The sequence below is a fragment of the Agelaius phoeniceus genome, chromosome 1 (assembly GCF_051311805.1).
Source record: "Agelaius phoeniceus isolate bAgePho1 chromosome 1, bAgePho1.hap1, whole genome shotgun sequence".
NCBI lineage: Eukaryota > Metazoa > Chordata > Aves > Passeriformes > Icteridae > Agelaius > Agelaius phoeniceus.
In genome coordinates this window covers 78,674,934-78,694,789 of record NC_135265.1, presented here as the reverse complement: position 1 = coordinate 78,694,789, position 19,856 = coordinate 78,674,934, and the positions used below count along the sequence as shown (strand labels likewise).

Here is a 19,856-nt window from a genome sequence, read left to right as displayed (position 1 = left end):
TAGACAATATGACTGACCCCATTTTACAGTAGGTACAAAATCAGTATTCATTCAACAAAATTTTGTATAATCAGAAGAGTAGCTGAAGTAGGTTTTTAAAAAGAATTCTTGGTAGAAGCGTTTATAAAAAAATAGATTAGTCTTTTATTATCCATTTACACTTTGATTTGGAGCCCTTTGAATTTAAATATGCTAATTGTAAAACAATATCAGGATGGAAGAAATAATTTGAACATATTTATTTAAAAAAGAATGAATATCAATTTATTTTTATTTTGATATAAAAGCATATATCTCACTAATTTTAATCAGAGGACAGAATGAAAACTTGGTGTGTTTGACATACTGAAAAAAAGGCCCAAAGAGTTCCTTCAACATAATAATCTGAAATAAAACTTTAAACTAAGGAAAATTCACTGTTGATAAGTTAAATAATTGGAATTAAGTCCCAGAACTGTATTTTTTATAGGCTGGAATAGGATAATCACATAGATGTAGCTTGCTACTCAGGAACTTGGAAAGAAACTCTTAAAGGCAATAAAGCTATTCTACTGAACTAAAACAAACAAACAAAAAAACAACAAAAACTGTGTGTTAAAATACTTTGAGACATACTTGAAAAAAAGAAAATAGTAGCTTTGATACTTTGATACTGTCTATAAAGAAAGACAGAACTATTCTTTCTGTAATGAACATTATTTTAATTTATCTGATTGCAAAAAGAGGAAATAAAGAGTTATATTTCTTCAACATAAAACTTCAGACACCTGATAACTCTACAGATGGAACAAGAGGTTTTCTGAGATCAGATTTACATGTTCACACATGAAAATGGAGTATTAAATGTATGTTTCTCAATAATTCCATGATCTGCTGAGATAATGAGTTTGAAAAATCATGTTAAGGGATATAGAAATAAGATTTGCCAAAAAGGGAGGCAGAAAATTGTGCAAGGATTCAGAGAATCTGGCAGAATCTGTTAAAAGTTTAGCTTTTCCCTGTACTATCAGATTTAGGAGACGCTTTGATACTTAACATAGAGATGAAAATATGGACCCTTTTAGGTCCAAATTGTCAATGCCATCTAGATCAGGTTAAGCAGGCAAGGAAGACTCACTGCAGGCTTATATTATATGATTAGTCTGTAGGCTACATGTACTTGCTTGTTGCCATGAGCAGTTCAAATGAGAAAATCCAAAATTTCTGTATTATGTTTCATGATAAATAAGGGTCTAAATTCTGCTGTTATGAAAATTCTGATCTTTTGAAGATGGGAGTATTATAGTTTAATGGAAGCAGTGCATTTTCCTAGGGATACTTCAGCATATATTTTCAAAAAGATCTTAACATCAGCATTTTCTTTGTTAAATGGGCAAATTAAATATAGAAAACATGCACAATTCAGATGCAAAGGAAAAACACATAAGTAGGGAAATACCCCTAGAAGCAACAATTGGAGCTACAGTTGCTTTGTATAGAATTTTTTTTAGTATGATAGTTTTGTGTAGTTACATATCTATATCCACACTTGCATTGAATAAATATGCCTTAAAGACCTGTCCAGTTATGAAGGGAAGCTGTATGAATTGAGCTTCATCTTCTTACTGTTATGTAATTACTGTTGTGAGGAGAGAAATTATTTTTTTATCTAACAATACTTTTCCCCTCTTCTTTTATTTGTTCATTTCTTCCTTTTGTTTTGTTGAAGAGAAAGGTAAAAAGTTGACTGACTTTGTATGGAACAGAATCACAGACTCCCAGAATTAACTAGATTGGAACATACGCATTTGTTTTTGTGGTCATATCTAGGTTTTGAAATGAATCTTATTCTAAAATTTCTTAAATGGTAGTACTTAATGGCCTTGGTTTCCTTTGAAAAAACCGAGGAGGTAGAAATAATGAATTGAATAGATTTATGAACAAAAATCCATGGTGAAAGTTATTAGCCAAAAACTTTCTGGGTTTCAGCCTGTGTGTTCCTAGTGCAGCTGAGGGAATATTTATGAAGGGAAAAGATAATTTCATAGCCCACAAAACAGAAAGTCGCAAAAGTGAACAAACTTACATCCCTTCAGTGTCTCCATCAGTACATGCAATGCTAGGAAACCTGGCTAAACATTTTGGATGGTGTCCTTCATTTTAGGGTGATCAGTTTCAGATTCTATAGACTTAACTGCCAATAGCTGAATGCTCAGAGTTGTAATATAAGAATATATTCAAACTGGGATTGGAATGTATGTAAACAGCAATCTCTTTCAAAATGGGTACACAAAATTATTAGAAGCTCTGAGGATTCTATCTTCAAACTCAGATTAGAGTGCTTCCTCACTTAGAAGGTGTTGTAAAGATATACATCATCTGGCAAAGTCTTCAAATGCTATAATGATGGGGCAGTGAAAAGCCCCAGGGAAATCAACAATTCAGCAAGTCTTTCTTCAAAGTGGAATCAAACAGTGCATGATAAATAAGACTTAGGAATGACACTAAAAAAGAGAATAAACTATATAAAAGCTGCCCATTTAATGAGAAGTGTCCCTCTTGGGAGCAAGAGGAAGTGGTAGTTCACTGGCAGATGTGTGCAAAAATATAATTAGAGTGAGTTGTGCACAAAAAATGAAATCACCGATGTTTTTAATACAGTATTGTATATTTTAGCAAGGCATTTTGAGGCAAGCAGCCTCGATCATGGTGTGACTGCCAGCTCTAGCTAACAGCACCTTGTATGGAAGAAAATAGCATCCATGAGTGCATGGTATGTGTTTTGCCAGATGTTATAAAACTTGCTGAACCCTCAATTTTTATATAGCTGGGGCTTTCTGCCTGCCTATCTTCTTTCCATGTTGCTTTCTTCATCACTATTCCATTGTTCTCATTTTGCAAAGACTGTTTTCCTCTTAGGCTGCTGTTCTAGTACCTGTATGCAGCAAATCCTGTTTCAACTTAATGATGCCCCTTTTTCTCTGTCAGCCTTTCACCCAGCATTCAACTGTCTCCTAGTCTGACTTATATTTACTTGCTCTTGCTCAATGCTTAACATCCATTTGGACCTAGGCCAAATTTCCCCCACCAGTTTTTGAGGTCTTCTTCCCCTTAAATAATAAGTCTCTTAAATAATTTCCCAGTATTGTTCAAGTATCTATTTATTTTCCAAAAAAGAAACTGAGTTCTGTTATCTTCCCAATTTTCCTCAACATATCCATTGCCTCTACTATCCAATGCCTGCTAGCCTGGGATCTGGGTAATCTCTTTATCCACCCTGCAAAGAATCAGGATGTCTCTTCAGAGACAAGATCTGGGCCACCTGAAGGCCTGCAATCACTGGAAAAAAATCTGCAAGCATAAGTCTGAAACTTATCCGTAAGTATATTCCTTTAAAGAAGACTGGGGGGAGGGGGAGCTCATAGGAGTTAATTTTTCAAAAGATTATGATTTTATTATGCTTGGGCCAGTTTTTTGTTCATCATAAGACTCTACCCGTTCTATATCTGTCTTTCAGATTCAGCTTTCAATCCCTGCTTAACAGTGTGGGAACATCTGAGCTTTCCAGGGAGACACCAAGGTTTTAATGGGGTTTTACTGGTGTTTTAAAAAGCAGAAAATAAAGGCATTCTCTCTTGTGTGCATTCCCACAGGTCTCAAATATTTCACTTGTATTTAACAAGGAAACTTGGAGTGCATATTTGCAAGTATAGTAACAAATGAAAGGAAATATTCCAGTAAACCAAGGTGTGATGAAAAAAGGAGGATTTTAATATTCTTTTTTTCTCCCTATATTTCTCATTATGGTGAGGACCCTTGATATGTATATTAACATTCTTATTCCTTGTGGAAAAGCTCAGGTGTCTCTCTGAAGTTCTAGTTGCGCTATAATATTGAATTAGCAGATCAATTTTTATGATGAAAAGACTGGCTTGGTAGACAAGAGAAAAGCAGGGAATTTTGTCTACCTGAACTTCTCTTGACATTTTCTCCCCATAAGTTTTGTATAACTCTTGTTTCCAGAACATTTTCAGCCCAGAGGAAACACCTCTGAGAAGGTTTTAATGAACATTAATTTAAGATCGGGGCATAAGGAAAATTCCCAGTTTCATCATAAATATTTGCTATTGAAGGTTCTCCTATAACTATTATCTGTTTGCAAATAAGTTATTGCATTGATTTAAATAAGTTGAAATTACATTACACATAAGAATATTCTTAAGGATAAAGCAACAGATGATGCTATGATTTTATAGTTACTCCTTCTTAGGGAGAAAATTTTTGATGAGAAGCTGAACAGTTTTCTCTGACAAAGAATTTAATAGCAGAGAAAACATACTGATAAACTTGAAATTTACTTAAACTAAGGCAAGTGCCATGAAGAAACTGAATAAGATACTGCCATAAAAGGGTTACCACTATTTCCACCTTGGTCTTATATTCGTTCTCTCTCCTTGTTTCTGGCTAGGTGTTCCAGCCCACTTGTGTTAGCTGTAATGGATGTTTGGAAACACAATAAAGTAGATCCAGAATCTCACCCAGATGGAAAATTAGGACAAATTGACTCATTTTGAACCATCTGGCTACATGAGTCCTAGTACTGGCATAAAGAAGACAGGGGATGGGAAGCACCTCTGTCTTAGATAAATAGCTGTAGAACTGTAAGTTTAAGAAAATGAAAGCACTGTGATAGAGTGAGTCTCAGAATAGCAGTGCTAAATAATGTTAGCAAAGCAAGTGCTGAGCAAGAATTATGGTTTAAATATTTTTTCCTACAAATACAGATATATACAAGTACAGATACGTGAAACGTGGCAAATTTTCTTTATTCTTGTTTTTGCCTTTGAAACAACACCTCCTTTTGAAGTTTTTATGCCAAAATGAAGCAGAAGATATTTTTTTAAATTCCATTCCCCAGGGAAGTTTAGTTATTTGGGTTTTTTCTGGTTGCTTCCTTGTTTTGTTTGGTTGGGTTTTGTTGGGCTTTTTTTTTTTTTTTTTGCTTGATGGTGCCAATAAATTATTTGCACAGTTGTATTTTACATGTCTGCCTAAATGCCAATCATAAGACTCATCTAAGAGGGTTATGTTGTATCTGTCAGCAATTGTTTTTGTGTTATTTTATAGTCTGAAAGTTTGAGAATAGTCTCTGTTTAGGACAGGATATTTGACTTAATAGTGTGGTGACTGTGATCTGGAAATTCAAGCAAAAGCTCATATACAGACAATCCAGGTAAAATAGCATTAAATGAGGTAAAATAGCAATAATTGACACCTTTACCAGAATTTTTAAAGGTTACTGTAGAAACTACATACCTAATTGTTTTCACTTTGAAACAGTACTCCTAAAGTCCAGTGTGGTGGGATTTATTGGTGAGCTGATATTGCACTTTTCTTTCACCCCAAGATTTATAGCAAGCTTTGTACATACTTATGCAAAATAACCAAATGTAACTCACCTAATTTGCAAAGTTTTTATTCAAATTAGTCTTGTGTTATCATACTTTTTGATGATATTTATACTTTAAATGCTGAAAATAGAGGATTGGTAGGCTGCATCTATAGCTCTAAATTAAATAGTGACCAGGAACATCCTGCATAACCAAATTGTTAGAACAATTTCTTGTGTTCCTCCTGTCCCTCAGATCATTTGTGGGTGCAGTCTGCGAGCTAGAGTGATCATTTCCAGGAATCATTGCCAGCTGGAAGTTAGTATGTGAACCTGTTTCAAAGGGGAAGAAAGTTTAATATTAGGTATCCATTTTTTAAACTACTGCCTTTTTCAGTAGCCTTGTACAGTCACCATTTCTGAAAGATGGCTAAAGCAGAAGTCTAAGCTGACTCAGGTTTACTCTGCAGAGGGCACATCTAGTTTAAGCAGTGGTATATAAGTGCTTTTGCTCATGTGCAGCCTTAATGGTCATACACACTGAGCATTGAACATATTTTCCAGCAGTGATTTGTTGTTTGTTGGCCATGGCACTTGGCTGCTGCAGCAGTTGTGAGTTCACTGCTGCTACCTGAGTTAATGGCAGCCCCAGCTGGAAGGAGCCTCCTCCCACAGGGGTGAGTGATCGATCGTTCCTCCAGCCCAAGTGTTCCCACTCATATTGCACTGACTGCTAATCCTGAGATCTGAAGGCTTTGGGTTTTAATCTTTTGTTTGATGTAAAAGGTCATGTCTTCCTTCAAACACCAAGGAGCCCTCAAAAATTTTGTGAGACTGAATATTTAGCGAATTACAATGGCCTTGGGAAACTTGATTTGAAATTGCATGTTTTTTGCTAAAGCTGAGATTTAATTCCTCAAATCTATTTACTATTTGTGTTGTCACTCTGCAAAAATACTGTGAATATATATTCATATATTGAATGTATAGTATACTATATTGAATATATAGTACTTAAAGCATTCATGAGTTATTCACTTTGTTTGAACTGTTCATTGTTGTGCTATATTATTCTTGATAATCTATTGCTCTTAAAATAGACATAAATAATGTTTTTGTTTTTTCTACATGGGGAAAAGAAATATAGAGGGAGGCCTATATGTTCAAACATGTAAGTTACATCTCTAAATAGTCTTTTAACCAAGTTGATACTTATTATATTTGAGTTTTGAAATTATTTTTTCAATCCTCAAATGTGAAGGTGTATCTGTTATAAATCCTCTAGATAGAACTGTGTCCTAGGGTGACCTTATGATGCTTGTATCCCCATTCATGTGTTCTGTTCATGCAGGATATTATGTTCTGTGCCTTTGAGACTGGCTCTGAAGAGTGAATGTTTTGTTTGGGTTTTCTTATCAGCCTGGTGGAACACACAGACAGGGCAATACATAGTGCTGCTTTTGCTTTTTTTTGCTTTGGCTTTTCACTTTGCTCTCTCGCTCTTGCTTCTGCTTTGCTTCTGCTTGCTTTTGCTTCTGCCCATTAGCTAGTTTAGCTAAACAGTACAAATTTCTTCCTGGACTGTTTCTCCTTTCCTTTTTGGAACCAACTTGAACCTGCTCCGGACTGGGACCTGGGAACACCAAGAGTTTGCACCTTGTGGCTGCAGCAGCTGCCCCAGCGCTGGAGGGACTGATAACAGAGCGACCACCCCCAAGAGAGAGACTTTCTGAATTTGTAATCTTTTTCAGAGCGGTGTCATCCGGTATTGTTCATTTTGTGTGCTGGGGGGGGTGCTGTGCCTGTTAAATAAACAGGTTCTTTCCACTTCTCTCCAAGGAATTCTTCCCAAACTGGTTGGAGGGAGGGGCTGTGTGGATTTGCTTACTGGATGGGCCCCCCTTTTGGAGATTCTCTACCAAATTTGCCCTAAACCAGGACAAACGGTCATCAAATAATACACTACTAAGGCTTGTGAAGTTTTCCTACCCAATGCTGTGGGTAATGTTTTAGATTCTTTAACCTAATTATATTGTTTCTGTCATTTTACAATAGCATAACAACCTGCAGGCTGTTTTCGGTTTTGGGACTTTATCATCAAAAGTGTCACGTTGCATACCTGATAAAAGCACAGAGCTCTGTGTAATTTGTTTGCTTACAAAGGTTTCTTGAGGAGGGTCACAAGAGCCTAACACTGTTGAGAACATGAGGTGTTGGCAGACAGCAAACCAGAGAAAGGGTTTGAGAAAGGGATTGATTCACTGGTTCCCAAAATGTCTCACTGAAACAAGTAGAAGTAAACAGGTAAATGTAAATATGTAGTTTTAAGACCCAGAGCATGACTGGGTCTTAACATATATAAATATATATATATAAAAATATAAAATATCATAACTGGGTCATAAACAAATTTTAAATTCTGGTTGGCCATATAACAAATTATTAATCAATCACTCCATTTTCCCACAGTAGAAATGACAGCTCTTATAGTATAACATTTCTCCTTACAAGAATATATTTTTTAATTGTCTTGTGCAGAAAGTTCTGTATTTTTTGAACCTCACAAAAGTTGATGAGATGCTTTCATACAGAATTCATATTCTGCCTTCAATAAACCTGTGCCCTAAAACTTTCATTTGCAGTGTTTATATAATGAGTTGGGATAAACAACTTGTTCTAATTCACAGATATCTCAAGATTCAATAATTTCACATTTGCCTAATTTCACATAACTCATGTTAGTAACAGAGTTAAGTGACTTCAGCCAGTGAAATAAGAAAATAAATAAAGAAAAATTCCAGGAAACAGAGATGTGATGACACTATACTCATGGAATGACATCTTTGGAGAAACTGTAATTTCAAAAAAATCTGAGCCGGTGAGATTTGGTAAAAAAGCAGGTTAATTTTCTACCCTCAAAAGTCCTCTTTTTGATATAGATGGCCTTGATAAGTGTGTTAAAGGGTTAAATAATATGAATGAAGTGATCAAAACAGAATTATACAGGTAATTTTTAAGACTGACTTGGTTTAACACCAGCTAGCAACAAAGCCCCATGGAGCTGCTTGTTCGCCCTTCTGGGTGGGATGGAGGACAGAACTGGAGAAGTGAGGAAAAACTCATGGTTTGAGATAAAGAAAGATTAACAGGGAAAGTAAAAGCTACAGATGCAAGCAACAGGTCTAATTTAAATATTTTGAAATAGGAACATGATGTTGCATAACCTTGTCCTGTGAGACATACAAAGGAAAGTGCGACATCTGAGACAAATTAGACAATCTTCAAATTTTGAATGAGATAATCTCATGTAAAGATAATGTAAAGATATGCCTCTGAGATACATGTCTTACTTTACTCTTGAAACTCAAATGGAATGTACATAGGAAACACTCTGTGAGTTTCCCATGTGATGCATATTTCATGCTATTAAGTTCTGCAAGCCTTAGAATTTTACTGGATTATTGAAAAAAAACCAAACCAAAACAAAAGCAGGATGTTTAATTATGCTTCTTGCAGGGATACTGTTACAATTTAATGAAGAAATATGTAAACTATGTGTAAGAACACCACTATAACTGTTTTAAATTTAAAAAAATACTTTTTTAGCTGGCTTGTACACTTTGAGAAACACATTTGCATCACTTTTTTTTCATGTGAATACCATACCATGTTTTTTGAATTTAGTTCAGCTCCATAATTTTTTTCCTTTGCACCCCTGTTAACATTTTATATAAATTTCTTATTGGCATCATTTGTTCTAAAATATTACAAACAGTCCCCATTGTTGACATCCAGACCTTTCTTTCTGGCAATAAGAAATATAAATATGAACACTCTTTCACACAAAAGACAGTTTAGCGTTTGAAAGGAGGTGTTCTCCCTTCTCCCATGTGATGGTAGGTACATGTCTCTTCTTTTCAGACTGTGGCACCTTTCCATGATTTTGTCCATGGACTCCCTACTCAGTTTTTTAAAGCATTGGTTATGATATCTATTGTATTTTTGTTGAATTATTATTTCTGAGGAGTTAAGAGAAATCTATCTATCTATCTATCTATCTATCTATCTATCTATCTATCTATCTATTCATTTCTTTATATTTATGCCTATTACTCTGTTCATGGTTTTGTTACTTTTGTTTCAATACAAAGACCAAACCTCAACTGCAATTTTTCACATTCTTTAACCAAACCTTTGTTTTTCATTAAATAAATTGTCCTCTCAAATAGCCGTCCTTTAAGAAAGGTTTCCATCTGTTTTGAGCAAAAGAGCTGGAGACACAACATGCACTCTCTTTTTCACACAGCTGAATTACATATAGCCATTTCAACCAAATATTCAAAGCATTTTATGTTGAAATTCCTGAGTTGCCTATTGGCACACAGTAAATGTGAGCTGAAAACCACACATTGCTTCTCCAGAAGCAATGGACAATCTGGAGAAACTAAAAATCTTTCTTCAGAAAAGTTTGCTTTTTTTCTGGTCAAGTCACTTTGATGTGGTGCTTTGCCTTACCTAACAAGATCATATTCACTTGTGGTTTGGTTGCTTTGGTTTATTTATCTGGTTTGGTTTGTTTTGGTTTTTTTTTAAACATAATGTGTTATACTACACCATACTCCACTCAAGAGGGTTCCTTGGGCGCATTCATTCCATCCTGGCTCATAATCTGAACGAAATTTTTTGAAATACTTATTGCCATTGATTGATGACTCTTATTGCAGGGTGGGTTACCCTGTCACAAAAGGAAATTATGTTTGACAAGCAGTAAATACTATTACTGTCCGCTTAAGGGAAGAACATAGGTAATACTTACAATTATCACATTGGGATATTTTTTATTCAAAATATGGAGGAGGTCAGTTTTAAACCCATTCAATTTTGTCAAGGTATTAAACTCAAGAACAATATAAGTTGAGAAATTCAATCTAGCAGAGTTTATAATAGATCTCAGAATACCTAGCAATGTCCAGGATTGTAGGAAAGAGAGGTATTGATTATTGATGTGCTTACATTTAAATTATTACTGCTTTTAACAGCTAAACTAGTAAAGTAGGTATTGATTCTAGCCAAAAGTCCTTATGAATTGGATGAGTAAAATCTCCTGTTGATCTTCATATGTCAAGGGACTACCCAGATATTCGAAATCACATTTTCAGGAAGTTCTGCCTCCAAATAAGATCTGAAGGCCTGGAAGTAATCTGAGACATCTCCCAGTTACAAAGATAAATTAGGAGAGATTTAACATTAGATTAGTCCATCCCTATTTAGGACATGCAACCAAAGCATACTCACTGAGATATATCTCTGTGTAGATGCCTTGCAGTTGTATAATCATTCTTTGAAATTGCCAGAGTATGGCATTTTCTCACCAGGGAGTAATATGAGATCATATATTTCAAAATATGAGTTATTCAACCATAAGAAGATCAGAAATGCTAAGAAAAGAACTTATGAAGTCCAACAGAAACATTCCCTTTGCCATGTTGAGCTTGTCACAATTCTGGAAAATTTTTTCTCTTGCAGAAAATATTCCTGTTGTGAGGCCCTAAAGAAATCCTCCTAGATAAGTGCAACCAAAGAACGACAAAAAATAATGATGTAAGTTTATCCTCTTCTGAGCATGCATTCCCATTTTACAGAAATTAAACAAAATCTGTCAAAAGAAGAAATGAAAGTTAGGAAAGGTGATTTAAATTAGTAGGAAGAAAGTGACTAAATTTAAAAGACACAATATTCTATAAAGTCATTAAAGTTAGTAAAAATAGAACTAATCTATCTAAGGTTTAGTCACACAGCTAGGAAATGCTGTGGCTTACAATACAAATAGCTAAGAAAAAACAGTGGCATCATCACTAAAAGTCTGTGCAATAGACTGTAAAGCCAAATAAATCCAAAGCAAAAAAATTCAGGCTTACTTCTATAAAACTTTTTGTTGGTTTCTTAAATGTTGTGCCTGCATTTTGGGAGTTTGTTCTCATATATAGGAGAGAGACAAACCCAGCCAAATGTGTGAATTAGCTGCTCTACCATGTGTGAAGGGAAAAACTCCAAACCATAAAAGACTTCAGTCAGCAAATGTTTTATGAATTCATCAGTTAAAGGCTCAAATGAAAAAATTAAATTATCTGAACATGGTTTTGAAGGGACACAGTACTGCCTCTTGCTATAAGAAAGGTAATTAGAGACTCAAGAATGCCTTGGTGAGACTTGAAGAATAAGGTTTGGCTCGCCCTGTGATCTGTTTCCAGGTAAGTTCTGCATTGTAACAAAACGTATTCCCTCTTTACAGAAAAGCCCTTTAAACATGAATAAAAGCTTGAATAACTATGTTTTTTATTAACAGCTCTTATTTCCTCCCCATCTGTTCTGATTTAATCCCCAGATGCACAGACTCTAGGTGCTACCTACTAGTCTCTTGTGGTGAACTTGGTCTGTATGGGCAAAGAGTAATTGAGTGTCCACATCTGTATAACAGATTAAAAAAATGAAAAAAAAAAAGGGTTTTCTTTTCTCAGGAAAAAAAAAATATAAAAAAATGAAAGTTTGATGTTTTCCTTGAATTTCCCAAAGATGTTGGATAGAGAAAGAAATCATCTTCAGATTATGGGTTTGTTGATTATACCTCTGTAAAGCTGAGTAAATATTTTTAATACTTCTTAGCATTAGATTTCAAGCTGTAAAAAAGAGCTACATAAAATTTTACTAGACTTTCAAAGGAATGCAAAATATATAAATCAATAGCAAATATTTTATTCTGTAATTTTAAACAGTAATACTAAATAGAAAACTTGTAAAAGGGACATGGTTAAAAATCTATGGTGGAGTAGAGTGTAAAAAATACTTTTGCTGATTTTCTTTAGTTGCTACAGTACTACAATTCACAACTAGACAAAATAGTAACATAACCTGCCTAACCAGTACTACGCAAACCCACTGGTTTTTCTTTCCTATGATAATTTCCTCTTGAAATTTAGTTAGCAAATTAGGTTTTTTTCTCTGATGGAAACTAAGATCTTGTTAGAGAGGGTATTTGAGTCTTTTATCCATATTCACCATTAAATCTTTAGGTTAAGAGCAATTAGATATTAGACATTAATTTTAGAAGCTTTTATGCTCTGAAGAAAGTTTTCTATGGTGAATGTAAGTGGAAATTTTATTTTGTGGGCTATGTTGACATACTTGTACATCTGAGATAAAGAGGGTTTTTTCCTGATTTTTTCAGAATTCAATGTGATATAAGTGATGCCACAGCTGAAGACTGCTCTCTAGAAGAGACAAAAGTCACAGCAGTGTTTGCTAACAAGGTTGTGACTTCACACAATTGGCACTGTAATTTTGAGGAAATTTCAACATGTTGGTCATTTCACAGGCAATTGCGAGTAGTTTTGTTAGTTAAATGTTGATCATTTGATCAGAAGCTAGCTAGCAATATCTATTCGGTATTCAGTCTTGCACTAGAGAAGACATTTATGCTATAATAAAACAAAGTAATTCTGAAAATCAATCTATTGTGATATGAAAATATGGGTGAACCTTATTCAATTCCATATAGGGAAATATCTTGATGACTGAGACATATTTAGTTGCCAAAATCCACTGAATTTCTGAAGCATCTCAGTAAAAAAAAGGAGACTCTATAGTGTGATTTAAAAATTTAGTAAAGCAAAAGGTGCATGTACCAGTGAAGACTATTTTTTGTATTCATTCATACATGAGCCATGGTCCTTAATCATGACAATTCTGAGACTGTAAGCTGGTATTCAGAGATAATGGACATACAACTGACATTTTCTTGCTAAACAGAACCAAATGCATAATCGGGAGTCTAGAAGACAAAGATGGCAAAGTATTGGGTTTGGAAAAGATGAAAGAAAATTAGAATAAAATCATACATTCACACAAACACTTACATTTAAAAGAACTTTTAGAATCCAACCATTAATCCAGCACTGACAAGACTACCTCTGAACAATGTCTGTAAGTGCCACATCTACACGACTTTTAAATATGTGATGGTGACTCCACCACTTCCCTGAGCAGCCTTTCCCAGTGCTTGACAACACTTCCAGTGAAAAAATTTTTCCTAATATCAAATATAAACTTCCCCTGATGCAACTTGAGCCTGTTTCCTCTATCTTATTGTTGAACATCTGGAAGGAAGGATCAATACCCAGCTGGCTACAGCCTCCTTTCAGGTGCTTGTACACAGCAATAATGTCTCCACTCAGCCTTCTTTTCTTCAGGCTAAACAACCCCAACTCCCTCATACACTCCTCATAAGACTTATGCTTTAAACTCTAGGTCCTTTTCCACTGGGCCACTTTCCAGACACTGTTTCCCAAGTGTGTAAGTGCTGCCTGGAGTTGTTGTGACCCAAGTGCAGGACCAGGACCCAGCACTGTGCCTTGTTGAAACTCATACAAATGGCTTTGGCCCATCAATCCAACCGATCCAGAGGCTTCCTACACTCCAGCAGATCAACACTGTAGCCCTGCTTGGTATCATCAGTAAACTGACAAAAGGTGCACTTTATCCACTTTTCAAAATCACTGACAAAGATACTTAACAGGCTGGGCCCCAGTGCTGAGCCCTGGGGAACACCACTTGTGACTGGCCACCAAGTGGATGTAACTCCATGCCCCACCCACTCTCTGGGCTCCATCATCCAGGCAGATTTTTTACCCAGCCAACAGTAAGATATGCAGTATTTTGTGGGAAAATGTGTCAAAGTCTTTACCTGATGTCCACGGTATATGTCTAAGGTGACCCCACTCCATATTTGTCAGAGAATCTAAAAATGTCATTTTGTGATCATTGATGAAAAAGTGAAAAGCTGGTCAGCAAATGGAAAGCATCGAAATGTTTACATATTAAAAAATAGTCTTTGTTAGCAGTGTCATCCAGTGGCTATGTGAATAAACTGCAAGGGCCAAGAGACTCATGCAGGAGAGGATTGTTCTGGTAGGAGAGATTTTCCTGGTTCTATCAAAGTATATTTGAAGAATGGGAATCTCAGCTAAAACCAAACTCTCGGCTTTCTGAGCTGGCAATAACAGAGGTGGTCACTCTGTTCTACTTGAGGCTAAGGGAGAACAGGCTTTGGAATATATGTTTTTAATTTTGCTTTCATAAATAATTGATGAATAGCTTTAGTATATCAAAATATTTGGACCCCTAACATAAAGTGGGCTAGTTCAGCTGTCTTCTCACAAACCTGTGAAACAGACAAAACAGCTCCGGTTTGTAATGTATTGATGTGCCTCTTCTGCTTTCTAATATTTGTACAGCTATTCCTGGAGAAAGATTAGGACCACTTTTCTGTCAGTCAGATATAACCAGACAGCACTCTGAAAAGTCTGTCCATTAAGTCAAAAGTCATCTAATATTGTAAAAGGAAAGACAGAGCAGCAAAGGAGGGAAGGATGAACTAGTCAGCAGCAAGAATGTGGCTATTTTAGCAAACAGAACTACAGCTTCACATTTTGAATCAATGAGTTACAACCATTAGCTTCAGATTTGTTCTGAGGAATCAATGTTAAACTGATTGAAGGTGCATATGACAGAATTCTAGAATGATTTTTAGCTTTTTTTTTTAGCAAGGTATTAAAGTTTTTTAAAAGAAAACTTTGTCTAAACAGAAGCTTAAAAGGAAAAAAAAAATCTTCTCCCCAAAATTATTTTTCTGCCAATGGTCAGTAACTTAAAGGGGCAACAAGGTGCAAAAAAAAAAGTCATTCAACTAGGGTAATTATTTCACTTTTTTTCCTAAATCTGTAATGCACATCATTAATTACTATAATCTTAAAACTATACATCTTCATCACTATAATCTTAATCTATTTTTTCTCAATTAAACTGGTCATCTGTGAGTAACTAGAGGATTTCTAATCCAAATAAATTTAGAGAGTATTTGTGTTTATGTGCGTGAAATCATCTGTACATCATATTTATGTTGTGGTGTAAAACAAGAAAGCCTTGATGAAGTAATGTACTAAAAATCCTCTTCATAATATTTTTTTATTTTAAAAAGATATAATTTCTCTACAGGTTTAATTTGCTGCTTTTGAACCTTTTCATAAAAACTTTTTAATATTTCTCTTAGTGGAGATGCCTATGAACACGTGCAACCTTGGGGTGTATAAATAAAATTGATTTGTTTCCAAGGAAACTAAACTACAAGATGCAGGTGGGCTTCAAATGCTTTTCAAATTCTGGTGGAAATGTAAGTATCCAACCCAAAAGTTGGTCCTGCAGGCAGTGTTGAACAATTTTTCTTATTGTTCTGCAGACTATTTCTGCTAGTTAGGGCATTTGCTTTTTTTTCTTAGAAAAGACATGTGAAGTCTAACTTCTCAGGTAGAATATAATTATTCACATATAAAATATCTTTTCCTGAAGAAATTATTCATAGCCTTATTTTTGTGCAAAGTTATTCCATAATTGCTTGCTTTTGTTTATAGATTCCAAAATATTCACAGCAACTTAACTCTGGAGGGTTGCCGAGTGAATTCCTTGTAATATACTTCTGGAATATGTTATTTGCTGAAAAAGGCTTTTTCTGCAAAACTACTGGGATGGGTGGGTGGGGAACCAAACCATAAACTTATTGGGAAACCCAAAAGATTTGTTTGAAATTTACCAAGCTGATATAAGAAAATCTTCCATTGTCGTGTCCCATAGCTAGCCACTTAAATCTTCTAATTCCCCAAAGATGTGCTAGCTTTCTGAGCCTTTCAGTCATTCCCAGCTAGCAGAACTGAGAAAAGAAGTGGTAGAGTGCTAACTCTTGGACACCACAGAATTGTAGATCCTTTCTAGCCATATCATCTCATTGTGACATAGCTAACACTTCTGATCTCATAGATTAGTTGTAGACCACCAGCAGATCTCTTATTTTCATCTGAATCCTAAACCATGCATTTTTCAGCATTACTTGAAAGCATTTAAAAACTTTTATAAATGCCTGAAGTGAGCTGTTAAAAAAAAAAAAAGATCTGGTAATCGTCATCCAATAGTCATTGTGATGATTATTATCAAAACCTGAAGACATGAAAAATTTTGACTTAAAAAAATTGAAATAAGTTCTTTTTGAAACAAGACCATCAATGGTAAGACCAAAAGTAGAATAAGATATAAGGAGATGAGGGAAAAGTATGTACAGAATGATTGCTGAAGTCCTCATTAGTTGCAAAACAAGTTTGTCAATAAAAGCTGTGCACCTGATGGTTCATCTGTCTGCATCACAATGATTAGTGTGTCACAGGATTTCTGGGAAAAAACTCCATTCATTGTTTATCCATATGCTTGAAATCACTGTTCACTATGGAGTGTACTACCACTTTTGGCAAAGAAACTAAACTTTTCTTCCAGCTCAAAAAGCTACATCAGCTTTGTGGCATTAGGAGCCAGAACAGAAATCGAACCCTCATTAATGTTTACTTATCTGTTTCCCTCCTCAAAGCACATGCACCTTCAGGGAGCTAGTTCAGAATACAAATGTAAGAATTGACTTTGTATACTTATTTCAAACAATGTATTTTAAATTCCACCTTTCCTTATATAAAACTGTATCACCCAGTGGTCAAGCATGTGAAGAAGAAATTAGCTGCTCTATCTAGTTAGAACTAGTAACTGCTAGAATTAGTCATGGATCTTGAAAACTGGTATTAGAATCCTCTAATTAAATGCTTGATTGTATCAAGCCTTTGTAAATATCTCCCAGATTTTTAAAATTGCTGATGCTCGGTATATTTTTAGTACAATGGAAGCTGAAGTCATTTATTATTATAGATAATCCATCATAGTTATTTTTACCACAAGAAACAATCAGTCCTAGGCCAAAATTACAATAAATAATTTCCTATAAGTAAAGAGCATTACCCCACTAAAATACAACTGTTATTTCTTAGCTGCACTAATTTTCTGAATTTCCCAAAGTTATTACTCATATAGGAACTTTCTTAATTTTCCTAAAAATATATTGTGCATTCATGTTGAAAACTGAGCTGAGATTTAGACCCTATTTGCTTTAGTTTTACTTGTACATGAGAAGTTATTTCAAAAATAGGATAGGAACTCAAAATCTCTGATGCCACAAAGGGGACAACCTTATATAGAAAAACGAGTCAGCACATAACATTTCAAGACAAGACTACCATCTTGTGGCCTTTGTGTACAATGACTGGCTGAAGGCACAGATTTTGCATAAAAATAGAAATAACATTCTCTTGTGCTCCTGTTTGTTTCTAACAGTGTCAGTCTTTGTGCAGACAAAGCTTATATATCTTTCAATAGAAGTTGTTTTGAATCAAACAAAGGCTTATTTGACTTTTTGTATGGCTGCCATAACAGATGCAGAATAATATCCAAAAGCACAACACAAATGCTTTGTGCAAATCAGTGCTGCTGAAGATGAGTCGTGTTAAAAGAGACTAACACATCAACACAACTGTGCTAGTCTCTCTGTTTGACACACATGGGATAACAGGACGCTGCTTCTTTCTCTGGCAACAATACTGTTTGCTACAAATAAGAAACAGGGCAAATACTCAGCTGATTGTCCTCATAAATGCTGCAATTTGTTTAGAATGGACTGCTATGGCTATCTAAGGTGGCTGAGCTAAATTGTTTACTACTTTGTGGAAATGTATTTAGGTGTATTTAATGTGGTATTGGAATGTAACTTTCATTTAGAGTGAAACTTCTGTCTACAGTATTTCATCTGTACTGTGTTTGAGAGATCGGCCTTCTTAGTACAAATGAGATCATAAACTCATGTGATTTATGAAAAATGGGGCAAAACTGTCTTGATCATACCCATAAAAATGCTTAGAATTATCCTTTTCAGGGCAGCGGAAAAAGCTGCTACTTTAGTAGATGACATTCACTACAACCTTACAAATTATATGTTTACAGTTGACATGCTTTACTACTTAATGTCTTTGCAAATTTATACTAGCAAGGCTTACTTCTAGTTAATAGCTCAGGAGAGATGCAAAATTTTTAATCTTATCAACAAGGGTATTGCCCTGCTGTAACAGCATCTAGTGATCTCTGAGTTGAATCTCCTTTCAAGAGAGGAAAGATTTCAGGCTTCTTTGCTCACTCCCACTCTGCTACCAGATGCATGCACCTGGGCATTCCAAGAGCAGGTCTTTCCAGAAACAGCTGAGGGGAAAGAAACCTTTGTGGCCCTCGGGCTTTTCCCTGTCTTTTGTCATGAAGTCACCAGGAGCCCCAGCTGTTCCTTTGTGTTTCACTGGTTGCAGATGTCACCTGAGAATCTTTTCTGGCTTCTTGTGACTTTACTGTGAAGCTGTGAGAAGAGCCTGGATATATCCTCTGGAGGATGTTGAAGGACAGCTGAACAGAGCAGGATGCAGCTTCATCAGCCATTCTTCTCCAGAGCGACTCAAGTCAGTTGTGCAACATTTCCTCACAAAATCCATGTTCTGTCTGCCTGCTCACCAGGGCCTCTTGGGCATTTGCTGAAGCTTGCTAATATCCTTGGTTGTGTGGTGAGTGCTAAACTGGGCTTAGTCCCCCTGCCATGGTCTGGCAAGTCTTAGAATTGTCTTTGCCCATACTAATGGCTTGAGTCTGATGAGCAGTATGGTGAGAGTGGTGAGTAATGGAACCAGAGTGGGACTCCTACCTGAAATCAAGGTGCCTTGAAAATAGTTGCCACAGGCTATAAGGATCTTCCAATAGCTACTGGAGATGGAGTCAAAATTTTTATTAAAATCCATAAAACTTATTTCTACTGCTTTCATCCCATTGAATGAGTCATTTCATAGTAGAGAGTTATCAAGCTGACCAGACAAGGTATAGTAACAGTTTTTAAACTCTCACTTTATAGTACACAAGACAATCAAAGCTGGTGTAAAACTCTTATACTCGATCCAGATTCTTGTAGGAACATGAACGATTCAACTTTTGGTTGCTGTTTACCTTTTTCTTCTTTTTTTCCTTATACTGAGCCAAAGTAATGTGGGAGAATGTCCTGAAAAGTTTTAACCACTAGTTTGATGTCTTATTTATGAAGAGAACTGCAGTCTTGAGTGTGAGTGTGTATCTTTTTTGCCCAAAGATTTTATTGCTGCTTAGTCTTTGATAGGACTGATTCAAAAAGTATCTATGCTTACTATATATTTCATTTTTTCAGTATGACCTAAAAAGAGTAAGGAAACATATATTACCAGAAACAAACAAACAATAAACCTTATTTTTAACTCTTGAAAAGTACTTTATTTATAATAGAAGGGAAGACAATAGATGCTTATCAGTGTCACTGAAATATAAATTATTATTTTTAATGAAATATATAATTCCAGTTTTAATCAACATTAGTTCTCCAAGGCAAGTGATATTTGTAGGAATGAATTGTCACATGAAAAATTAACAGACCAATTATAATTGCTGCAAAACTGACATTACTTGTTCATAACACAGCATAATCTGAGATTTCATATGGTTACCTCACTAC

At 35.3% G+C, this 19,856-nt stretch overlaps 1 long non-coding RNA gene across 1 annotated transcript in view; it reads left to right on the top strand.

Moving 5' to 3' along the window:
• Nucleotides 1-19,638, top strand: part of LOC143694625 (uncharacterized) — an 88,094-nt gene extending 68,456 nt beyond the window's left edge. The window contains exons 6-8 of the long non-coding RNA XR_013183199.1: nucleotides 3,227-3,357; nucleotides 10,895-10,969; nucleotides 18,640-19,638. This is a non-coding gene — a long non-coding RNA (uncharacterized LOC143694625). The remainder of the gene's footprint in view (nucleotides 1-3,226; nucleotides 3,358-10,894; nucleotides 10,970-18,639) is intronic.
• Nucleotides 19,639-19,856: the final 218 nt, after the last annotated feature.